A 21267-nucleotide genomic window follows, 5' to 3' on the forward strand; every position below is an offset into this window, starting at 1 on the left:
CACCACCTCCGGTGTGTATGCACTGCGTGGGACGCTGCTGCGCTGGACTCTCCACCTTCTCAGCTCCCTCTAGGGTGTTCGGGTGTTGTCCGCTCCGGTCCTTGTGTTAGACGTCGGTCTGGTGTGTCTCTGGAGCTCCCTCTGAAGCGTGCCGTCCCGTCCCCACTGGTGGACTCCGATACGTCACTTCCGGTTTGGTCGCGATACGTCACTTCCGGTTGTGGGTCTGCAATCTTCGTCCCTGCTTCTCTCTTCCTGTAGGCGGGTACCACTCTACTCGTTTCGCCAATCGGTGCGTGGCTTCGTCAGGAGAAGGGACGGGACGGCACGCTTCAGAGGGAGCTCCAGAGACACACCAGACCGACGTCTAACACAAGGACCGGAGCGGACGACACCCGAACACCCTAGAGGGAGCTGAGAAGGTGGAGCGTCCAGCGCAGCAGCGTCCCACGCAGTGCATACACACCGGAGGTGGTGGGTGAGCCAAAAGTCCACAGCCAACTCTCTTTCATCACATCATTGTGATTTTTGCTTGATTTGAATGTTTTTATTGTAAGTGTTCATTTTTAAACTCTATAAAAGTAACGTTTTTATATGATTGGTCTGCACTATGGATACTCTTTCTCCCACATATTAACCGCTGTCCTGCTGAGATTGGGGGTCCACACCACATCAAGAATCAAGAGGTCCTTCCCGCAAAGACCACTGTGTCACACTGCCCGTATTTTATCTACATCTTGTGAGTAGGCTACACATACGAGCCAAGATACACCATTGTATTAACCCATTGAGTATCATACGGTCTACACTTAGAATATATTTTGTTTTATCTCCCTTCCATGCTCCCCCTGGATTTCACACGAATCCATTCAAACATGTCAACCAGCTGGAAATAAAAGGGGAAATTAGCAACAACTTGTCCCCCTCCTGGATTCTAATTCCGGAATGGAGAAAATCTCGGGAGGTATTTTTAATATCCTGTGATTGGGAAACCAGATGGCGTATGGTTTTTTTTTTATGGCTGAAGTTGGGGTTAAACCCTATATATTCATTCTGTGTTGATGGGGAAAAAAAATTAACCCTTGCTCTGCCAGAGCGGCCCACATGGTGCTGATTAGCGTTGCAGGCGAATCTGGCAGCACAGGGGTTAAACTCCTCCGGAGTGGAGTCTCCCTCTGCGGCTTCAGGTTACTGAAGGGGGGACTGGTGTTTCATCAGTATGTATCACGGCACATTTCTTAACCCCTCGCCTGCCAGGCAGTATAGGTTGCATTAATCCCTGCCATCGGGATAACCCTAATAACGAAGATCCTATTTTATTTTTTATTTTTGTATGTCAAAATGTTAGCGCTAATAAGCAGAACAGACCTTCATAAAATGCCGCGTGTGTGAAGGATTCATACCTATGGTGCATTGTGGGGAAATGAATTTTGAAACATTGCGCCATATTAAATACCTGATTTGATACAATTTTAATTCAAACTGAATTCTGGATTTTTTATTTGTTTATAACTAGTATTTGTAAATATACAATTCTGTTACCTATATAATGAAACATCCGTGCTGTGTAAATAAATAAATAAATAAATAGTTGGTTGATACACGGCAATTTCATGATGCCCTAATAATATTAATAGACTTTTTAGGGTTTATGCCAAGGTGATCCTGGTGGATGATTTTGACCAGGGCCGGCTGGAAAGAACTGTGCGCGTGTGGGGCCTCTTACCACCTCACGTGACCTCGCGTGGCAGCAGGAGATGCCGGCGATTACAGAAGGCCCCGCCCCTGTTCTCCGGCACAACTCTGGAAATCACCGTTTAAATGTTGTGGTGATTAGTTTAACCGCCACGACATTTAAACTGCGATTACGGAAGCTGGGCTGGGGGAAAAGCGCGGGGCCTCTGTAAGCGCGGGGCCTGGCGCATTCGCACCGATGGATCCGCCATCAAGATGGCCCTGATTTTGACTCACTTTTGTGCGCACAGAAACGTTAGTTTTTAGGAGATACCATTGACATGCATTGGCCCAGCGCAGTCCATTTCTGTATGCCAAATAAAGGAAACAAATCATTTGTAATGCTTATGGCGCAGATGGAGAAATTCCAGGTTGCTTACACAAGAACAATTTAAAATGAGAGTTCGGTGTCAATTTTGCACCTAAAAACGTTACGCTTAGTACCGAGGCCCAGGAAAGTTGGGTCATGTTCCATCTCCACAAGGTGTCAGCACTGCACTAAATATCACACAGCTACAGTGAGTATAGAAAGGCACAGGAAGGCCATTTGGGAACCAGGTGATAACGTTTGTTATATATTTAATTGCTGAAAGAATTAAAGCATTTTTAAGTAATTGGAAACATTTTAAAATAAAATGAACATTGTGTCTGTGATTGCACAGCACATTCTTATCATTCATATGACAATGACACAGCCCAAGGATTGGAGAAAGGCATAGAACTAAACACAAAGAATGGAGCTCAGTCTAATACAGTGACAGGGGCAGTATTTATCAGGTGTACGGCAGTGACTGGGGAGTGGGGCAATATTTATCAGGTGTCCTGCAGTGACAGTGGGGCAGTATTTATTGGGTGTCTTGCAGTGACAGGGGGGCAGTATTTATCAGGTGTACAGCAGTGACGGGGCAGTGGGGCAATATTTATCAGGTGTCCTGCAGTGACAGTGGGTCAGTATTTATCGGATATCCTGCAGTGACAGTGGGGCAGTATTTATTGGGTATCCTGCAGTGACAGGAGGCAGTATTTATCAGGTTTCCTGCAGTGACAGGGGGCAGTATTTATTGGGTATCCTGCAGTGACAGGAGGCAGTATTTATCGGATATCCTGCAGTGACAGTGGGGCAGTATTTATTGGGTATCCTGCAGTGACAGGAGGCAGTATTTATCAGGTTTCCTGCAGTGACAGGGGGCAGTATTTATCAGGTTTCCTGCAGTGACAGGGGGCAGTATTTATTGGGTATCCTGCAGTGACAGGAGGCAGTATTTATCAAATATCCTGCAGTGATATTTGAAGCACCAGCCTGACCAAAATACCTAATATCTACACTGAAGTCTTCTCATGCCTGGGGAAGGTGCCTTCACCGAATATTGAATACAGACCCAAGGCAAAGTGCTAACATTAATTTATATTGTAAGCATTGCACTCTATTCTGTCTGTGAATTTCTGTCTTATCTATCAGTCTTACAAAACTGGAGCGAAAAAGTAAAATCTATGCAATAGATTTTCTTTCTTTGATAAATCTGGTGCTGTGTTTTGTTTCAGGGTTGTCAATGAGATGGTGTGTGTGTGTATAGCTCAACCCCGTTATAGCGTGATCCGCTATAACGCCAATCCGCATATAACGCAGTCTGGGCATGGCTCCCGAGATTTGAAAACCTCCATTTTGCTGTGTGAGGACTTACCGGTATCTTATATAATATATATATATATATATATATATGTATGTATGTATGTATGTATGTGTGTGTGTATATATATATATGTGTATATATATATATATATATAGATAGATAGATAGATAGATAGATGCATAGATGGATGTAAGACTCCTCTCTGGAAAAGAGATAGTAGAAGTTTTCCAGATCCATGCTGCACATCACATTTGGAAAGTGTTCTTTTCGTGTGGTTGCTGGAAGGAATGGTTCTACCTTACAGACCAGAGCAGCAGGAAAACGTCCTATCCCCTGAGCTTCTAGTTATAGATAATAAATAGGAACGTTACTTTATGCTGAATGGCCACCTTGTGATTTATAGGCTCAGCTTGTTATCGTCTAGCGCTGCAGCGGCTGAATTTTCAGGGCAGAAACGCTCCATCTACTAGGAGGTGAATCATATTTAAACAATACAGTTTTGATATTTAAGTAGATTCATAAGATTAGAGAAACCATCCAAAATGTGCTGTTTTGGAAACTGAATTAATAAATGTTTTAAATGTGCTCAAAATTCTATGTGACCAGATGAATGGAGAAGTTGGTGCAATACTAAAGCTGGGTCCTATGTACAGTGTATGAGTATGTGCACTGTGTGTGAGCTGGCCAGGGCCGACGAGAGGGGGAGGGGCAGCCGGTACAAGTGTATCAGGCCCGGTGGGGGTGTGGCGTCCGGTGGCCGGACAAAGCAGTTCCCGCTGGGCCCCGGCTCTACCCACCGACAGGCCTCTTCCTCTCTCTCTCTCTGTCCCATGCAGGGCCCTCTGACGTCGGCGCGCCGGAAGTAAGCTTGGCCTAGCGACACCATGAGTGGGAGAGACTTGGCGCACGCTGAAGTCAGAGGGACCGGCGTGGGACAGAGAGGAAGAGGTCTACAGGTGCATACTATGTATGTGCAGCAGTCATTTTGTCAAGCACAAGCTCCATTGAAAATGAGGTTTCCTTGTGCCAATTTTGTGCTAAATAAGCCTCCTGTAACACTTACAGTGGCATAAATGCCCTGAAAATACCCCGTGTCCCAAGCAACATACGGTTTCTTCTTTAGGATAGGAAAAAAGAAGCAGATATTCCTTAAAAACAAATCCTTTTTATTCCAAAAATGTCAACTGTACCTCTTGAAATAGGTCAAATAAATATTTTTTCTTTATCATGCACTTTAAAAACGAGAGGTAACTCTCAATGTATTACTTCCTGGTAACACATTGAATGAATAAATAAATAAAATATAGATCTGTAACTGAAACAATAATCTGAATATGACCTGGTTGTACAGTATTTCTAGGCAGAAGGGAAACAGTTGCCCGACTGTGCAGGAGTTTGTGCACACAGACGCTCCCTGGGAGAAATCTCGAGGGAGAAGATAATTTATAATTGATCTAAGAGGTATGCCAACTCAATGGTGCCATTCATACCATCCTGATCATTGCTTCATATATAATAAGGAGGCGTTTTTGTTAGCATCCCTTGCTCTCGCTTTTTACATAGCACTTTGAAGTTACATAGTTCTTTTCTTCATTCCCGCTTAATGTGTGACGCAGAATAGAAATTATACTTTGTAGCACCAATATTCATCACCCTAAATGTATTCATCTTCAGTATTCATGCAGTGGCAGATTGAAGATAGTGACATAATAAACATTGCAGTATTTGAAATAAGAAGCAGTAATACAAAAGCTGCAGCGCCAGTTCAGATAGCTTTACAATCTAAAGGGACGACAAAAGGCATTGTAGTATGAAGGGAAGGAGCAAACGAGGTGGTAATGGGAGGCTAAGCATGAGCCTGGGAACTGTTTTCTTCTAGATTCGGGCGACCAATGTCCTACAGGGGCAAGAGGAAAAAATATTACTGCCAGCAAGGCAAGCAGTGCACTGTGTTACAGGTTTGTATGCAGAAGGGGATACAAAATGGAGTCCAAAACGTTTGTACTTTACGAGTAAAAAAATCAATAAAAATGCTTAATATATATTTTTTTTAAATCTGTTTATTAAGGATGGAAGTTTACATCATATACAAGTAAGGCGGCGTCCAGGGTGATTGTGCGCGCAATCTCGAGCGCCGTGACGTCACGCTCGGATGTAGCTGGGGCGATTCCTGGCCTGCAGGGTTGCGCAACGGGGGGGCCTGGCGAGGGTATGCCCATGATGTCTCGTGAGCGGTTCGCCCTCCTTGGCTGAACCGCGCACATGACCACGGCATTGTGCGACAAAAACAAAAACATTTTTGTCTCTGCACGCATCACTCCTACTTACGCGCACGTGCAGTATGGACACTACAATTTAGGTACATTGTTTTGATCGCACAGCTCGCGAGCGAGCGTGCAAACACCTTGGACGCGGCCTAAGGGCGACACTCGGGCAGAATAGTTTATTCATGGATATTTATGGCAAGACATTGGTGCCGTTCTTGGTTTACAAAGCGCTCTGTGCTGCTCCTTCTCACCACGCTGCCCTTGTAAATGAGATCATACAAATGAGAACAACATAGTTATATCCAGCCTCTGCCACGGATACACAAGCTTCATTTGGGAGAGGGAGACCAGGAATGGAAGCCAGCCCCTGCCACGGATACACAAGCTTCATTTGGGAGAGGGAGACCAGGAATGGAAGCCAGCCTGCAACGAGGCCTCAGGACCTCATTTAAGGTTTTATCTTTGATTACATCCACATAGGATTACTTTCCATATGGTCCTTTACTTAGAACTTTAATTAAACTTTCTAAGAATATGTCTGGTCCAACACAATTACAGCCAGTGAACCAGAGAGATTAAACCACCCAACAACATGTGATACTAAGCAGTTTAACGATCAGAACGACGTGCAAGAGATTCCGCGGAAGATGCCATGCCGCTTAATGATAAATGTTTGCGTTGCTAGGAATTGAGTAAGTGTTTCGCCTGTTTGCTGGACATGCTTTTGACGTTTAATACATTTTAAAATAAATCATGGGGCTTTTACGCTTAATGCATCAGAACGAGAGACTACAAAGGGGGATTTATGAGGATGTGAGGATTTCTGCATCTCATTGTATTGTAAGCCACAGGGCAGCACATCAACCCTTTTTGTAGGCTACTCCAGCACTGAAAGGGGTAACAATACTATATGGTTGCAGCAATAAGCAGCTCGGTCTTTAACACTATGGTAAAATGATCTGAAATACAAGGCATTTTACTATTTAGCTTCTTTGTAGCCAGAGGAACATATTTTTGCAATGCACTGCAGAACCCTATAGCAGTATTGAGGTTAAAGGAGTGGTTCCACTTTTCTGTCTTATCGGGGGCTTAATGTCCTTCAAACGTTGGGAGTGCTTGGATAATGATAGACTCTGACGGCAGATAAGAACCTCCTGGCCCATCTGGTCTGACAATGTTCCAATCTGCTGTAAAACCTCAGACCTTGGCTTTCTCCCTTCCACTATCACCCCTACACCCAAACACTCCTCACTGTCACCCCTACACCCAAGCTCTCCCTCACTGTCACCCCTCCCTACACCCAAGCTCTCCCTCACTGTCACCCCTACACCCAAGCTCTCCCTCACTGTCACCCCTACCCCCAAGCACTCCCTCACTGTCATCCCTACACCCAAGGTCTCCCTCACAGCCACCCCTACACCCAAGCTCTCCCTCACTGTCACCCCTACACCCAAGCTCTCCCTCACTGTCACCCCTACACCCAAGCTCTCCCTCACTGTCACCCCTACACCCAAGCTCTCCCTCACTGTCACCCCAACTCTCCTTCACTGTCACCCCTACATCCAAACTCTCCCTTCACCACCACCCCTACCTACACCCAAACTCTCCATCACTGTCACACCGAGACCCAAACTCTCCCTCACTGTCACCCCTACACCCAAGCTCTCCCTCACTGTCACCCCTACACCCAAGCTCTCCCTCACTGTCACCCCTACACCCAAGCTCTCCCTCACTGTCACCCCTACACCCGAACTCTCCCTCACCACCACCCCTACACCCAAACTCTCCATCACTGTCACCCCGAGACCCAAACTCTCCCTCACTGTCACCCCTACACCCAAGCTCTCCCTCACTGTCACCCCTACACCCAAGCTCTCCCTCACTGTCACCCCTACACCCCAGCTCTCCTTCACTGTCACCCCTACATCCAAACTCTCCCTTCACCACCACCCCTACCTACACCCAAACTCTCCATCACTGTCACCCCGAGACCCAAACTCTCCCTCACTGTCACCCCTACACCCAAGCTCTCCCTCACTGTCACCCCTACACCCAAGCTCTCCCTCACTGTCACCCCTACACCCAAGCTCTCCCTCACTGTCACCCCTACACCCAAGCTCTCCCTCACTGTCACCCCTACACCCGAACTCTCCCTCCCCACCACCCCTACACCCAAACTCTCCATCACTGTCACCCCGAGACCCCTACTGCAGCCTTCTCCCAGTTGGCATTCCCCTCGTCCACCTGTCCCAACTCCAATACATCCAAAATGCTGCTGCCAGCCTCATTTACCTCACTCATCGCTCCACATCTGCTGCTCCACTATGCAAATCCCTACACTGGCTTCCCATATACTCTAGAATCCAATTTGAAATCCTAGCTTTGACATACAAAGCTCTAAACAACGCTGCCCCCCCTTACATCTCAGCCCTCATCCTCAAATATATCCCTAAACGCCCCCAACGTTTTGCCCATGACATCCGCCTCTCCTCCTGCCTTATCACCGCCTCTCACTCCCACCTATAAGACTTCTCCTGTGCTGCCCCCTCTCTCTCTGAAATTCCCTACCACACACCGTCCGACTCTCCCCCAGACTTCAGACACTCTTTAAAGACTCACCTTTTCCAGGAAGCCTATCTGGCATTCATACCCCCAACATAGCTGGACCAAACTCCATGCTATCTAACACCCCCTAACATCCACACCCCCAATCCTTAAACCATCCAGCAGTGCAGCTATGCCATGGTGCACCCTGAAACATACTCCACCCCCACAATGAGGAGCCTCTTTACCATTTTGTTTCAACATTGCCCCTTATTCCCTCTAGATTGTAAACTCCCAGGAGTGGGGCCCCTATTACCTGCTGTATCTGTTTGTTCCTGTCTGTCCTTTCTTGGTATTTCATTCTGTATACCGTATGTAATTGATCTCACTCCCACTGTACCACGCTGCGGAATATCTTTACAAATAAAGGATAATAATACAGCTCAACCCCTTTATAACGCGATCCGTTACACCGCTTATAACGCGATGCAAGCGTGGCTCCCAATTTTCTTATTTATGAACACTTTACAACACGATTATTGGTATCTTAAATACTTTATTATACAATTGTACATTATTTCTAACGCGATCCGCTTATAACGCGATGTGATCCTTTGGACCCCAAGCACAGCGTTATAAGGGGGTTCAGCTGTATTTAGGATATGAGAGTGGTAAACCTCTTGTGGTGCTGAGGAAAAGAGTGGCCTAGGAAATTCAAATGGACTGTGGAGATAGTCCTGTTCCTTGAATTGTTACCTCAAGAGAAGGGAGACAAGACATGGAGAAACACTACAATAGTGCGTTACCCAAGAAACATAAACATAAACTATGTAGACTGAGCAATTTAATAATCCAAAATGTAATGATAAAAATGTGTACAACTGTACATCAAATTAGTAAAACATCTGAGTGCTGGGGCACTCTGAAAAAACTTTGCTCCGCCGATAGGAAAAATTGGAATCCTACTCACCAAAGGTGACTAGGACATACGCCATAAATGAATTGGTCTTTAGCTGATCAACACCGCTCACAGTGAGGTGCAACACGCCAGTGCCTCGAGGAGATCTGCCTTCCGTGCTCGAAGTCCAATACTTCCAGAGTCTCACCGATCGGCACGTCTGGAAGTATTGGACTTCGACCACGGAAGGCGGATATCCTCGAGGCACTGGCGTGTTGCACCTCACTGCGAGTGGTGTTGATCAGCTAAAGACCAATTCATTTATGGCGTATGTCCTAGTCACCTTTGGTGAGTAGGATTCCAATTTTTCCTATCGGCGGAGCAAAGTTTTTTCAGAGTGCCCCAGCACTCAGATGTTTTACTAATTTGATGTACAGTTGTACACATTTTTATCATTCCATTTTGGATTATTAAATTGCTCAGTCTACATAGTTTATGTTTCTTGGGTAACGCACTATTGTAGTGTTCCTCCATGTTTTGTCTCCCTTCTCTTGAGGTAACAATTCAAGGAACAGGACAATCTCCACAGTCCATTTGAATTTCCTAGGCCACTCTTTTCCTCAGCACCACAAGAGGGTTACCACTCTCATATCCATCACTGGTTGTGAAATAACCAGAGAAACTTTTTGGGCAGCTCTTAGGACTCTTTTTCGGACTCTACCACACAGGTTTATATTATTGTCACGTATTGTTCAATTAGTTTAATTTATTTTGGTTGTCACACGAGTGCTATACTGCACTTCATTTTCACTTGCATTGTATTTAGGATAGCCTTATATGCATAACAAGTATGGTTGAATTCCTTTACTGTGTGTGTTACATCTTAAATTCCCTCTTCAATTACACGACACAAACACATCTGATACCAAGATGAAAAAACTACAGTACATAGGACGTACTTCACATCTAATTTATAATGCACGATTTGTTGCCAGTGTAACGATTGTAAATTAGTTGTGAAGGATGTGTCCTCTGTAGTTCTTTCATCTTGTTATCAGGTGTGTTTGTGTCGTGTAATTGAAGAGGGAATTTAAGATGCAACTTAATGGTTACAGTAATTTGAACGAAGAAACATATGTAGTTCTAGGAACATGTAATTAGGGGCTTATTTTAAGACGAGGCTCTGGACAGACCATTAATGCTACATTCGGAGAGGGAATTTTCACTCCATGTATGGATTTTTACTTTCTTTGTTATTATAAAATACTTAACTAGAAAACATACTCTGATGTGTACATTCATATCCTTGGATAGTTAGATGAAAAAATTGGCCTAATGTTTTCTTTAACATTTATTGTATATTTGTAAAGTGCCAACATACTGTATTCTGCAGCACGGTACAATTGGGGTCCAATGTATTATATATTATGTAATATATGCACGTGCTGTAGAAAATTCAGGAATATTGACCTGGAGCTATCAATTTCAAAACATCTCGCCTTGTTATGCATAACCAAGTCTGTTACTAGTATACTGCAAACCACCTGGTGGAATTATTATTCTGTAACATATGTATTACGTTTAAATCTATCCATGTTAAAAGCCCTGTGTGGCCCTTCTGGATTAACCCTTCCCTTCATTAAATAATACATGGCATGAAGAACAGATTTTGTGTATCACTGGAATTACACAGCATGCAACAGACTGTACCTATTATCAATTTACCCAGAATCCTTTGCATATTTAATCACACTGTCCACTGTCTGAACTATGTAGAACATTTATCTGAAAGATTTGTACATGGAATTATGTACAAATCCATTTAACCCATTGCCGGCTACAATGCCTAAAAGACTCACCAATCAGGAGAGTAACAGAGAAACCAAAAGGTAACAGAGAAACCTCTTTAGAAATTCATTTTGCATAAGGTTTCCATCTTCACATTTAAAACCAAAGACAGAACAAAAAACACAGACAAAGCTCAGTTTTAGCACATCCAGTGAAACTCATACACGGTACAGTGCCTAAATATATATGTATAAATATCTATTAAGTAAAATGGTCTTTTAGTTTGACATTTTTGGCCAAAATTGTTGTAAGCCCCTGAGCCAACTTCACGGCAGACCACAATTCAGGGGTCCCTAACGCTAATATACATTCTTAATAACCTGTGTAATAACAGGAAGAATGATTTATAGTAAATCTGTCAATATTAGTTGCAAAGTTCTAAGTCTGATTGAAGCCTTTATTAACCTGTACATTACCAGGAAAAGCACTCTGTATTAGAGTTGTCACAACCATCCTGCAAGCAAACAAGTTCCCCTGTGTGGAAGATGCTATGGAGTGAGCCCTTAACCATTTAAAGACTTAGAACTTTGCAACTAATATTGACAGATTTACTATAAATCATTCTTCCTGTTATTACACAGGTTATTAAGAATTTATATTAGCGTTAGGGACCCCTGAATTGTGGTCTGCCGTGAAGTTGGCTCAGGGGCTTACAACAATTTTGGCCAAAAATGTCAAACTAAAAGACCATTTTACTTAATAGATATTTATACATATATATTTAGGCACTGTACCGTGTATGAGTTTCACTGGATGTGCTAAAACTGAGCTTTGTCTGTGTTTTTTGTTCTGTCTCTGGTTTTAAATATATATTGCCATGCTCAGTAGCACTCCTCTGTGACACTCATATGCTTATATATATGTTGTGGTTATTTTGGGGGTTCAATAGGAGCTTGTTAGGTGTCCAGTATATTTCACAATTGTGTTTCAGCTAGTCTTGGCTGATTGGAGGTTGGCAACCTCCTACTTAATTTAAGCTCACCCCCTCCCACATTTAAATGGTTAAGGGCTCACTCCATAGCATCTTCCACACAGGGGAACTTGTTTGCTTGCAGGATGGTTGTGACAACTCTAATACAGAGTGCTTTTCCTGGTAATGTACAGGTTAATAAAGGCTTCAATCAGACTTAGAACTTTGCAACTAATATTGACAGATTTACTATAAATCATTCTTCCTGTTATTACACAGGTTATTAAGAATTTATATTAGCGTTAGGGACCCCTGAATTGTGGTCTGCCGTGAAGTTGGCTCAGGGGCTTACAACAATTTTGGCCAAAAATGTCAAACTAAAAGACTATTTTACTTAATAGATATTTATACATATATATTTAGGCACTGTACCGTGTATGAGTTTCACTGGATGTGCTAAAACTGAGCTTTGTCTGTGTTTTTTGTTCTGTCTCTGGTTTTAAATATATATTGCCATGCTCAGTAGCACTCCTCTGTGACACTCATATGCTTATATGTTGTGGTTATTTTGGGGGTTCAATAGGAGCTTGTTAGGTGTCCAGTATTTTCCATCTTCACATTACAGAATAAGGCTAGCAAATGTATAACTACAACGACCCCTCCCAAAAAATATATGCACTAAAAAAATATATACTGTACAGTTAAAAATACTGTCAAAACACAGTCAAAAATACTGTTTGTATCGACTTTTGCCTCTGACTATGAATTGGCTGCAATTACTCTCATTGTGGAGATTGTAACAGACAGCATCTTTTTAATGTATAAATAATAATGAATTCATAGATTTATCTAAAAGTCCCCTGGCACGTTCATTATTGATAAAATCCTCATTTGCAGAATTTGGAAGCAGCTCAATATCACTGGCTGTTTGTGTGTGTATGTGTGTATGTGTGTGTATGTGTGTGTGTGCTCGCGCACTTTAACTAACTAGTATATTTTTGTTCTATGTGTGTAACAATCCTACCTGTGTTCCCCAAATCAAAATGATTCACTGGTCATTACCCTGAGAATCAAGTGTGCAGCAAGTTCATTTTTGGAAGAGAAAAATATTCTGCCCAATTTGCAAGCAACAACTGAGCAGTTACCTTTAACTCCTTCAGTGCTTCATCATAGTGCATCAAAGGGTTAAAACACCCCAGAGATTCATTAGAAGCAGTTTGCTAGATTATTTCAAAGTACCAGATTTAGTTCTGTTGATAACAAGCGCAAAACCATTTGGACACTGTCACTCCCAAGCACGCTTTGCACTGGTGTGTTCTTTGTGTTTGTGAGCCAGCACAGGCAGTGACAGCAGTGTGGGTGTTCTGGAGACACAATAAGGCCTGATAAGATGCAATGCAGACACACTGTGACATCTGCTTGTCACTAACAAGTCCCCGCTCTGTCTAACCTTACAGAAAATAACATGACCTTCAGAAGTCACCAAGAGAAACTTTTTAACTGAAGCAGCAAATACAACAGCGAAAAAAAGCGCTACCAATAGTGATCAAACGAATAAATATACATAAGTGCAATATATAACCAACCACGTGACTATGACTCGAATTTTGGGTGCAGCCTGTACCTAACGGTCTTTCTAAACCGTGTTGTGAGAATGGGTCCCTTGCAAACCAATAGGAGATCTAAATGGGCTCAAATATTATTGTGATATAATATATAATATGTTGGGGGATGTCCCCCAGAAACCAGTAATTCTGCACTGTATTTGCTACAGTTGAAAAACCGCAAACGACTACTGATGAGTTTCCTAATAGAAAGACAGATAGCATCCAAATAGTATAATTCTGTTAACTGTAGTATAAAAACAGACAGACAAAACAGGGGAAGGAAATGCACTCACACTTTCCCTATTAAGTTAAAGCAGCGAGTTTTTGGGGCACACTCTCACCCCCTTGGATACGTCTCGGTCGGGTCCCAGCTTCAACCTGGGCCAAGCTTAGCATCATATCTTCAGCATTTTTATACACCGTGTGCACTATATTGTGTTTTTCTCTATTCTGGGGTGATCCTGAGGAGTAACGTTGGAACTAGAGGACTTTTGGAAACAAGTCCTCATCAGAGGTAATTATCCACGTTAATATTATAATATCAGTGTGGGAGCGCCTGTCCATTCTTTGGGTGTGTGGTAATTCAGTCCTGAGATAGTGCTGGAGTACTCAGCCAGGCTCCCAAGGCGACCCCCACTCAGGATAGCCATAGTACAGAGTTAGGTCTCCAACTACCGACTTCCGTCTCTCAATACTGTTCCAGTATCCGTGCCCCAACTGTTCCATTGTGTCAATGTCAACTTCTCCTGTGAGGACTCCTGAAGAAGGTTAGTGAGTGTTTATGAATGATAAACCAACAAAGGTGCCATTCCCACCCAGCCATGTACTTCTTTGTTTCAACAACATGCGACGTAAATCTTAAGTAAAATATCAGAACAAGGTTTGAGGCTTGGCCTCTCGACTTCCTATCAAATCGTGGCATGAAATCATTTCTTTCCAAGAACAACAGATGGGCAATTGGAAAGCTGGCAGGATAATAAGTATCTTGACATCAAGCTATCATATTAGCCCAAGCTGTCAGGCGTATCCAGATGAAAATACATCTGCAAGTCCTAACGATGATCTTTTAATCTGTCTCTGTGAAGAGATAATTAATTACTCGTTCTGATAATAATTGTAATGTTAGGTCACATTCTATTTAAAACCTCAGAAAGCCAAATATGTTTAATGGATGTTCTGCTCTTGGCCTCTTGCATATAACCCCTATTGCTTCACAATGCATTGCAGGCTGGTCTGGCAATATAGTACGATGACAGATTGAATGTTGATGATGTGCACAACTACTGTAAATCTGAATTGGGAGATGCTTTTACGTTTGTCCGATTAATTCAAGAAATCTATTATTATTTTTTTCTCTCCACCAACCTGGTCCCCCATGTCCCTCTGCCTGACTTACAAGGAAATAATGAGTCTGTTGAGAACATGTTTTAAAGATATTTTACCAGGGAAGAAACAGGGCGATAAAGTATCTTTCCAAATATCCCCCAGCATGGAAGTGCCAGGAATTGAACCCCCAAAACTTCTGACTGAAAGACAAACTGTCCATTTTCATGCAGAATCACGCAGATCAATTGTAGAAGTTCCATTAACCTCTTTATTGCTGGAGTCAAAGGCACCTGCTAATCTGCAGACGTCTCTGGCAACAAAGTGTTTAAGAAAGTATCAAACCCTTAGGCTTTGTGCCCGCTGGCGCTGAGCGCGCTCATGCTTAGAGCATGAGCGCCGGGTGTCCTGCAATGTGCGGGCGGGCGCGCGCGCGGGGGGGAGAGGGGGGGCGTATTGCGGGCCATCGAGCAAGCAGGAAAGTTTAAAAAAATGTGTTTATTAAAGTGCCGAGCGTGTGTGCCCGCGCATTTGCACGCGTGCATCGCGTGAGCGGGAACATGCATATATATATATATGCATGTAACCGCGCCAGCTCAGCGCCAGCGGGGACTCAGCCTTAGGCTATGGCCCCGCTCCCTGAGTCAGCGCGCCCGCACTGCAGACAGGAGGGGCGGTGACATACACAGACCGCGATATGCGGTCTGTAGGGAGCGGGAGCCGGAGCGGGAGGTGGGCGGGAGTGGGAGGCTTGAGCGGGAGGGGAGCGTGGCTTGAGCGGAGGGATCCGCTACTCTCCCCCCCCTCCCTCCACGAGCTCGGGCTGGAGCTGCTACACACATGCTGGCACGCATACACACATATACACACACACACACACGCAGGCACTCATACACACACACACACACAGACAGAGGCAGGCACTCACGCACTCAGGCACACACAAACACAGACAGGCACTCAGACACACACACAGACAGGCACTCATGCTGCTTTCCATCCACACTCTCCTCCCCGCTCCCCGAAGCCTCTCCTCCTCCCGAAGCCTCCCCTCCTCATTGGCTCCCAGCCACACCACGTGACGCGTCGACGCTAGGGATTACAATTCTCTTGTATCCCATAGCGGCTGACGCGTCACAGCGTGTAGTGAGCTGTGCAGCCAGGGGGGACCGGGACCGGCTCGGGAGGATTCCCCTGCTGGTGGGAAAAGCCCGTGCAGCCGCCCGCGCCGCCGGGCGCAGCGGGTCCCAGGCATTAGATTGTAAGGCCGCGCTTGTAGTGCCGGCGACACGACCGATGACGTCACCTGTCGCCGTCGCCACTAGCGAAAGTTATTACATAGTTACATAGTTACATAGTAGATGAGGTTGAAAAAAGACGTACGTCCATCAAGTTCAACCTATGCTAAATTTAGACAACAGATACTTTATCCTATATCTATACTTACTTATTGATCCAGAGGAAGGCAAACAAAAAACCCCATTAAGGGGAAAAATGAATTCCTTCCTGACTCCAAGAATTGGCAATCGGATTAATCCCTGGATCAACATACTTCCCATCCATGTATACTTATTTGGTATATCCCTGTATACCTTTCCCATCTAAAAAGATGTCCAACCTTTTTTTGAACAAATCTATTGTATCTGCCATCACAGTCTCCATGGGTAATGAATTCCACATTTTAACTGCCCTTACTGTAAAGAACCCTTTCCTTTGCTGCTGGTGAAATTTCCTTTCCTCCAACCTATATTTTAGTTTTAAGTGACGTCGCTGGCGACAAGGCCAGTGACGTCACGAAGGGCGGGCAGCACTCTCTGGTTCAGAGACAGTCACATGTGGCGACTGTCTCCAAAAAAATCAAATTCACTCGGCTTCCAAATTTTTGGTCGCGATGTTGCTCCATCGCCATTGCGCTTACTATAAGCGCTTGCGACGGAGTCAATGGATTTGTTTTGGAGCGATGACGCGTCGCCGTCGCGGGCACTATAAACGCAACCTAAGCTTCTTGGCGCTATTGTTTCATTATATTTTAAGTTGTATGTATGTTATGTTTGGTTCTTATCCTTACCCCCCATTGTACTGCGCTGCGCAATATGTTGGCTCTATATATCAGATAATAAACAATACACTGATTGCAGAAGCGCAAAATCTAGATAAACAAAAGAAAGAGGCCCTATAGCGCGGAGACGTGTGGGACACCGTGCCCGATCTTGTGGTAATGGCCATTGACCTGAACGGCAGTTTCTGCCATATCGGGCGTTCTGTCATGCATCTTGGCTTCATGACACTCGTCTGGTTTCCAAAAGCTATGTAAATGGTGTAAGAAATGAAGACATACCTTTGAAAAGAGGTTAAAGTGTAAACTTGTAGATTAAAAATCAGCGGCACTCAGAGATCTCAGAGTAACATACTGTCTATGCTCAAAGCAGGCAATGAAAACACTCGGTGATAACCTTCCTACGCTCTCACATTCCACTGTCTGCTCTTCACTGATGAGAACAGGACCAGATCACTACATAAAAGGATCTTCATACAGCCTGGTAAAAAGGGAGAGCACAGGAAATATAACAACAACAAAAACAAAGCAGCAGATACTCTTTGCATAGATTGAGCTTTCAGGACTGTGCAGAGATATTTAAGTGACCTTGTTGTTCACTCAACATAAGAAAATGTCATCACTCTCCTGCCCTTCGGTGCATACCCTGAAATTCTATTATTATGTGGCTGTAGCCTCTATCCTATTCCCATATGTCAAAGCATGGAGTCAGAATAATCAATCTGGCAAAATGATTCCAAATTGGCTCAATAATCTAGTTTTGAAAGGGTGAGATCAATTCCATTAATGGTATATATGAGTTAAGATTTAAACCAGGTGCCTGCATGATCGACCCTCCGCCCTGCAAAGCAGATATGCTGCAATGCTGAAGAACCTTCTTTATTTCCCCATCTATCTATAAGCTACCCCTGTGGAGAGGGTTGTCCTATTGGACATTAGTGTAGTTTAGACCAGCTAGTGTGGAAGTAACTGAGGCAGGACGTCTAATGGCAAGATAAACACCCATATCTCTGTGCCACACCTCCAGTTTCCAGCCACCTGCATCATGCAAATAAATGGTATACAGTAAGTTACATTACAGTATGCAGTATATGGTGAGTGAGAGTGAGCAGGAGACTTAAAAGGAATGATGTCTATGGCTGTGGTTGAGACCACCGCATTCAGATGCAGGATGAGGGCTCTTCCTCCATGACTGTTCGCTTTCCTTCTTCTTTCGTAGGGCTGTCTCTCTGGGTTCCTTATCTAGGGCCTAGCCTGTTCTCAACTATATTGCTCTACCTGTCCAACTAACACGTCATTGTGGCGTCTGCCCTGTCGTAGGAGAACGCACCTAGATCTATCAGTGCAGTATTGTGGTGGCATCTACCCCTGGGATGTCTGTCTGTGCCAACCATGGCGCCCAGACTTTTAGAAAATGTGTGCCAGTGTCATTGACCATACTCGTCAGCTGTTCCATCTGGCATACATGCCAAATTCTGTTTCAAATTTTGGGGCAGGATGGAGTCTCCGTTTCCATAATGCTGCAATCTCGCATCTCGTGGCTGTTGCAAAATGTGCAATCATTTTGTGTTCTGATTTCGAGATACCCTGGGGTATTCTGCTCAATAAGAATAGCCAGGGATCTTGTGTGATTGTGAAGTTAAGAATCCTCTGGAGCCAATCTTTAATGTGTTCCCACAAGGGAGCCACTTTCTTACAAGACCACAGCATGTGGAGCAGGTCGGACGGCTCCCCACATTGTTTAGGGCACAATGGGGGGTAGCCTTGGACTGTTCCACTTTTAGTTACGTGTACAGGTACAATAGACAGCTCTATTGTACCACAAGGTCAGGTTGTGAGAGCTTTGGTAAAGCTAATGTTATGTGTGCAGAATCCTGCTGCATCCTCGTGGATTGTCTGGTAGGAGAAAGCTGTCAGAAAACATTTCATTGAGCTAAAGCCTGACAGGGAATCTGTAGTCGGAAGTCATGAGGCCAACCCACCTGCCATGGGCCAAAGGTTGGAGTTTTCTTCCAGCAAGTAAAGAAGCAGATGGAAGGGGCTTGTTAACTGTGGTTTTAACAGAGATTTAAACTCACAAAGTCCCACACCAATGATTAATAGTCAACATTGTATTGGAAAAGTACTGCCTTCAGTGATTCACTGGTGCTAAAACTGAATGGACTGACTCCTAATAACTGAGATTGACTGAAAAGGTACAGTACGTCTGCACTTCCACCACTGGCATGATACATCACTGAGAAAGACCTAAGGATTTGTCAGCTTTCACCCTTTCATTGCTAGTTGGGTTACACCCATTAGGAGATACCTGCAACAAGAAGCACTGTAAGTGCATCCAGCGGAATTAGGGTTAAGTTACAAAACAGCTCACTGCTCTGTTACATGCTGAGAACATGAATATAATCAGCCTTTTACTTGCTCTCTCATGACCCCGTATAGCAGATTTTCAGGAGCCGAGAGAAACAATGTGGTACACAGGCAGGAAATACAAAATTAATCTACAGAATCAGCAAAAAGCAGTGATGGGGTCCAACCTTCCCAGCATCAGAACCCAAACCACATTCTTCTGCTGATTAAAATCCCCTTCTTCAAGACTGAGTTCCATGCCTGATGAAAATCTGACCTGGTTTTATGCATGTTCTAAATCATAATGTCCCCTATGGAACTTCTGCTGCTGAAGGTAACCGCTCAAGCCATGGAAGCAATCGTCCAGCTAAGTCTCATTCATTTACAACAAGTCTCACTCACTGAAAGGCAATCTCACTCAATTCTAACCACTGGTGTGTGTTACTACAAAAGAGTTACATTCTTCCAAGTCAGAAATGTTTCCGTTTAAATGTCATTAATAGCTATAACTCGTCTAATGATCAAAATATTAGACTTTTGTTTTTTCTAAAAGCAGTACTCTGCTTTACTATAATTTAGTTAAAAATACCTTATATTCATGGTCGTTTACAAAGATTTCTACTTCTGTATAGAGTCATTTCTCTACCTTTCTTATCCTATATATTTTTTGTAGGATTTGAGGGCGTTGGAAATACAGCTCAGTGATAAAATTAGATGGATGCAAGCAATTGTAATTACATTCATTTGTATTATCTTTTAATTGCCTTTCGCTTTGATTTCCAAGAGAAGGAGTTTCTGTATATGAGCTTCAGAAGAAAAATGTGATTGAAAGCAGATATAAAAATCTTTGCATGCTTCAGTGTAAAACTTATTTGCCATAAAAAAAAAAAAAAAACACTGAATGGGTCATATCGCTGGTGCAGATTGCAAAATACCTACATACTGTATACATTCACTGTTCCTCTCACTGGCTCACTGATATATGCATTGGGGGCCTTGATGTGACCTACACCAGCATCTCAAACAGGTCTCTTTATTTAATATGAAGCCAGTGCTGCAAAACTCATGGCTGTCATTTCCAATGAGTTAAAGGCTCCTGTATGAGTCTTAAAGGAGAAATATTTAAGTACAAATGGGGAGTTGAATATTTTAAAGGGTTTTCTGGCTTCAAAAGCTTTGCTAGTACACATGAAGGAGGCTTGTGAGGGTTACAAATCTGCCGATAAAAACGATTACATCAATGGAAAAATATTCTGTTCTATTAAAAGATAGCATAATGTACTGGAAACTAATAATTTTCCAGGATTAGTGTAATTTATACTGTAGATCCTGGGGGGGGGGAAGGATTACAAAGAGGTAATGGACCTGGGGGGGGGGGGGGGGCGGAATTATAAGGGGGTAATGGATTTGGGGGGGATTAGATTATAAGGGGATAATTAACCAGGGGGGATTATAAAGAGGTAATGGACCTGGAGGGGGGGATTAAAAAGCCCTCTCCCGTCTTAAACCTTTTTCACTGACTGCCCCACACCTCTGGAATGCCCTTCCCCTCAGTACCCGACTTGCACCCTCTCTATCCACCTTTAAGACCCACCTTAAGACACACTTGTTTAAAGAAGCATATGAATAGCACTGTGGATATTCTGAACACATGATACATAAAGCTTGGCCCCCTGCAGATGCACTTACCAGAACTCCCTCCTACTGTCTCTGTACGTTCTCCCTACCTACCAATTAGACTGTAAGCTCCTCGGGGCAGGGTCTCCTCTACCTTAATGTTACTTTTATGTCTAAATCACTTATTCCCATGATCTGTTATTTATATTATCTGTTATTTATTTGATTACCACATGTATTACTACTGTGACGCGCTATGTACGTTAATGGCGCTATATAAATAAAGACATACAATAAAGACATACAATACAATACAACATAAGAAAAGAAGCATCTATAAAGGACACCTCTATTTTTTTCCCCAGTTAGTTCATTTACTTGACGGATCAGTGTAGATTGCATCTTTCATGTCCTTATTCAATGTATAACATTTATCAGGATAAAGCTATTTCTGCACCAAATGTAAGGTAATTGGATGGACTTTTA

The sequence above is a fragment of the Ascaphus truei genome, chromosome 19 (assembly GCF_040206685.1).
Source record: "Ascaphus truei isolate aAscTru1 chromosome 19, aAscTru1.hap1, whole genome shotgun sequence".
NCBI classification, from domain to species: domain Eukaryota; kingdom Metazoa; phylum Chordata; class Amphibia; order Anura; family Ascaphidae; genus Ascaphus; species Ascaphus truei.